This window comes from Otolemur garnettii, unplaced genomic scaffold (assembly GCF_000181295.1).
Source record: "Otolemur garnettii isolate 467f Iridium unplaced genomic scaffold, OtoGar3 scaffold00329, whole genome shotgun sequence".
Lineage (NCBI taxonomy): Eukaryota > Metazoa > Chordata > Mammalia > Primates > Galagidae > Otolemur > Otolemur garnettii.
In genome coordinates, this window is record NW_003852724.1 from 288,130 (window position 1) to 293,758 (window position 5,629).

A 5,629-nucleotide genomic window follows, 5' to 3' on the forward strand; every position below is an offset into this window, starting at 1 on the left:
GTCCGGGCTGGATTCGAACCCACCACCTTAGGTGTATGTGGCTGGCGCCTTAGCCACTTGAGCCACAGGCGCCAAGCCCCAGCTATTTTTCTGGTTGTAGTTGTCACTGTTGTTTGGCAGGCCTGGGCTGGATTCGAACCTGCCAGCTCTGGTGTATTTGGCTTGCACCCTAGCTGCTGAGCTACAGCTGCTGAGCCTCAACTAATCATTGTTAATATGTCTCTACATAGATTTTAAGAAAGATTTCAAGATAGATAATAGGTGTTATGTTTGTTGCTTAGAAGTCTGTTTTAATTTGATTTATATATAAACTTGATGAATGCGTTATCTGTGGGCAGTGGGAAAGATAATTTTTATTTCGTTTTAGTCTTCTGTAATTTTCTTAACTTATGTAATCACAGATATAAAATTAAATAAAGACTAGATACAATAAAAAAAAAATCTGTCTGGTTAACTTTCCTTGAGAAACAAGAGAGAGAATCTTCCCTAGTGTTTCTGTGAACGATACAAGTATCAACTCTGACGTCTGCTATCTTTGCAGGTCTGATTATTTACTTTGGTGTTTGTACAGATTTTGATTGTGTTGGCTCAGACTGTGTATATTTTGTGATTCTATATTGGACTCTATTTCATTAAAATTTTATCTGTGATTGTTCTTTGATGTCAGGTTTACAGTGTACTCAGCCAGAAGTGATTTGACTTTGCTTACAAAGGCTGACTGGGGTCACTACCAGCTTTGAACTTCTTTAAGCTAAAGTTTTCAGTTGGTAGTTTCTTGAACTATAATAGAAAGCTTAATTTCTTAAGCTATACAGAACACAAGTTCTGGTCCCAAATATATATGTTTGAAAAGATATCATTAGAAATTTTTGGAACGACAGGTCTTTCATTCAGAGTTGTGATTGAGAGGTAAGTACTTCTACGTCTAACCTTTGGCCGGACATATATATATTTATTTATTTTTGTCTTTTGGTTAATGGATTACCTTTTAGGGGTCTGGGTTTATTGATAGTATCAAAACTTACTTCTCTATCTTTGGAGAGGCCCAAGCCAGATATCTTCTCCTACATATACACGGTCCTTTAAAACTAAACCACTTGTTTAAAAATGGATAGAGACATACAGTTGTATTCACACATAAAATTTTTTAAAAATGGAACCCTGTCATTCACAGAAATATGAAAGGAACTGCAGGGCATTATGTCTGGTGAAATGAGCTTCAAACATACAGTTAAACACTGTATCCTCTCATTCATACACAGAAGTGAAGATTGTTGATCTCATGAAAGTATAAGTAGACCAGAGGATGCTAACACCTGGAAAGGGCAGAGCAAAGGCAGGAATGGGGAGAAGTTTGTTAAATGATACAAAATTCGATCTAGATAGGAGGAATAATTTCTAATGTTTTACCATTGTAAGATGACTATTATTAACACTAGGGTATTGTGTCAAATATCTAGACATAGGATATTGAAGTTTCACAACACAATGAAATGATAAAAGGTTAGAGTGATGCATATGCTAATTACCCTGTTCTGATGACTAACATTGTATGTATGGGAACATGACTAGGTATCCCATAAATCCATAAAATTACTCTGTGCCAATGAGAGAAAAGAGCTCATTTCTTGGCAAGAGTAATGCCATCTTGATGCACAGTCACCACTAAGACCAGTGTTTGCTGCATACCAAGGTGTTCTGCAGCAAGGTCATAAGACAATGCCTATACCCTGGACAATCCTTGGAAAAGACACTTAACTACCCTTGCCACTGGTCATAGATTCACCAAGAGAGTCTGAGGCATGATCAACTGCACAAATTTTATCCTAAAACCTTGCTATACAAAGGATACTTTTTGAAGGGCATTAGCCCAAAACATTTCTGTTGTTCATACATCTCTATTAAATATTTCTTCCTGACATGGATTTGTCAGTCTGTTTGTTCGGTCTCTCAGGTCTCTCAGAATTTTGCAATACTTTGGCATAGACATGCTCACCATAGAACATCTGATGAGCCCTCTGGAAGCTGGGAGACCAAGAATTGGATAAGCGGAATAAAGCATCTAGTTAAGAAATCTCAGGATGACCAGAAATGTCTATGTTGGGTGGGGTGGCATGTCTGTTAGATGCTTTTGAACCTTAGCATGAGTTAAGTGTATGAATGCCCTGAAAATGTCTGCTGGCCTAGGACAGTTTTTAACTGACAGAGGGCCACACATACCACAGCAGTGAGTGGGCCAAATGTGAGAGCCATGTTTTTGGTGACAAAGGCCCAACTAGGAACAGAAGTAAAAACTAAACAGCCAGAGGAGGAAATATAACTAGAAAAAAGACATACGCCTTTTCAGTTTTCACCTTGTATCTGACTTCATGGAAACAACTTAAGACAAAGAGATAAAAATTGAAATATTAATGCATAGAATTGTCTGCCCAAGGGGAAAGAAATGGAAATAACCAAAATAAGATTTGTCAAACTAAGCTCAACTGGGATGTGAAAACCTAGAGTTCCTTGGGATGTTATGGAGAAAAAAACTCCTAAACTTAGAAGACATAGAGAAGAAGGGCAAATGGGATTACTGGCAAGTTCACCCCTCATGCAAAGGAAAGGGAAAGCTTAACAAGTACTACAAATGGGGTTCAAAGAAGTCAGGAGACTCACTATCAGGGAATGCACTGTGCAGACTCTTAGAGATTGCAGAGGCCTTTACACAACTACTTAGAGGACCCCTGACAGCTTGGTTAGTTCCTTGTGGGAACAGAGAGGGTAATGGGGTATTTTTTTTTTTAGCTCAAAATGAAGCTAAATGGCATTTTTAGCTCAAAATGAAAGATCAATGGCATCACCACCCACACAGCTTTGCAGCAACACATTCATAACACAAGGCAAACACAAGGAATGATTGTGGGGAATAGGATTACTCCAGCAATAAAGGAGCCTTGGCATAATAAATGAGATTTACCAGGAGCATAGACATCCTGACAGTCAATCGAAGAGGGCCTGCAGCTTCTCCAAGAATTAGGAATGAGACAAACCATCTATGGTCCAGTTTTTGCAAGACCTAATAAAGCCATTTTTACTGCTGAGATGAAAAATAAATTGCTAGAGCAGGCAAAGAGAGAATGGCACAGCCCTTTGCTATATTCATTGAGTCCTAAAGTGAAAAAGGATGTATATGATGTGGGAGAGGCCATAGTAGACTTGGGAGCAACCAGGGAAGCCAGGGGCATAGTCCCCTCATAACCTCATAAAAGCTAATAAAGGGGAAAATGAAAACTCATGGAAGAAGGGAAACAAGGAAAGGGAGCAGTAAGAGTCATGTTGAAGCAAATGTGGAATGAATAACTGGGAGCAGGAACAGCCCACGAAAAATATAGACAACCATACTCGCACAGTATTAGCAGACTTATGGAGGGAACCACAGCCTGAACAGCAGTTTTGTCACTGCTCTTCTGTATTCTGGCAAATGAAGACAACTCAACTCCTTCATCATTCTATTGTCCTGATCTATCAGGACTGAATTCTATTGCAGGCCTGAGACTAATGGTGGGGCCAAAGTCCAACCCATGTTTGAGCAATAGGGGTCAACCAGCAACCCCATTTGAGCTCAACATTAACTATTCCTCCCAAAATAAAAAGAAGACCATGGCTTTAGTAGAAATTGGCATACAATGTACTTCAATCCACTGAAATATGGAAAGACACCTCTGTCAATCATTTGCCATTGATGGTTACAAGGAACAAATGATCCAGGTTGTTAGGCCTTGGCTAAAATAAAAAAATACCAACTAACTTCTGGCAAATTTCTGGGCCACAAACCCTAGGCAAAATGGAATAAGTCTAGTTCACTCCCAAGATAGATGGGAAAGTATTAACTGATTTCTTACTGTCCCTGGACTGACCTTTAAGAAAGACCAGGTGGGGAAAGTACTGAAACAAAGACGTATGATGAACTAACCACAAAATTCTGCTTCTGTACAATGCTTGATAATCTACCCAGATCCACCTGGGTAACCTGCATGCCAACCAGGATGCAGACCAAGCATTAAAAACCCAACCTCTTAAGCAGTCAGTGCTGCTTTCCGAACACTTGTGTTGGGGGTGAGGCAGTTGTCAGTGGCTCTTAAATAAAGAACTCTTCTGTTAATTCAGCTAATGTGGTGGCAGGGCCTTCGGGAATTCCTGGGCACGACAAGACGAATGGACTTTGTTACATCTAGATACTGGAAAAGCTCCCCTTTTCTCCATATATGGTGTTTATTTCCTTTGTTCTAGAACACATTTCAGGCATAGATACTCTGTTAGGAATGACTTTGCAAACTTCAGCAGAGAACTCAGATTGAAGGTGCACACAGTAGAGATTATTCTCAGGGAAGAGACAAAGAGGAAACCCCTACAACTTCCTATCCCTGGGTGGATTGTCACAGTTAAACAATACAAATTATCTGGGGTAGGGCATGATGAAATGAATGTAACTATTGGGAAACCTGAAAAGGTACATATATCATCCTCCCCAAAATATGTCCCTTTTACTGTTCTCTCTGGCCTGTACACAAACCAGTCAGTACCTGGTAGATGACTGTGGATGACCGGTGATTGAGTAAGGTAAGCCCAGCCATACCTGTTGCAGGTTCTGATACAAGGTCCGACAATGAAGCTCACAAACTTAGAAAGGATGGCACATGCCTCGTTGATGAATATCATTACCTTCAAGTTACTCCCCTTGGTCTTCTGTTCACCCTAATAATATTCAGCCTGAGGTATGTAGCACTTTTTTCTAGGATGAGCTGGCAGACTTAATCGTCAGACCCAGTATTACTCAGGTAGTTGACCACATAAAGTGTATGCTTGGAACACATCATGCTGTCTTAGATTTGACTATTGCCTTTTTCAGTATTCCTCTCTTCAAACAGTCATAAGACCAGATTGCTTTCACCTGGTGAGATTGCCAAGGATATTTTGAGTGTTGGCCCAGGGACATCTTCCTAGTCTCAGGATTTGTCATGGAATGGTGGATAGAGCAGTGTCTTTTCTCTCATTCTCATCTTCGCTTCCTAGATTTTATTATATGGACAAGGTTATGTTAACCTCTAAAAATTTTTATTTATTTATTTTATTTTTATTAAGTCATAACTTTGTACATAGATGCACTTATGGGGTTCAGTGTACTGCTTTGATATACAATGGGAAATGCTTACATTGAACTAAGTAACATATCCATCACAATTATACTCATTTCTTAGTAGTTTTTAAATGTACCATTGGATCATGCCCATTAGGTGAGGTCCCCCTAAATACCCCCCCTCCTCCCACATCCCCTCTCCACTCCCCTCTCTCTCCTCTTCCCTTCTACTTTCTGGACTATAGTTATGTTTTGCCATTTACATGAATGTGTAGGTGATTATATATTGATTTCATAGTAGTATTGAATACATTGGATACTTGTTTCCCCATTGTTGAGATACTTTACTAAGAAGAATATGTTCTTGCTCCATCCAGGTAAACCTAAAAGATGTGAAGTCTCCATCCTTTCTATGGCTGCATAGTATTACATGGTGTACATATACCACAATTTGTTAATCCAGTCATGGGTCAATGGACACTTGGGCTGGTTCCATGTCTTGGCTATTAT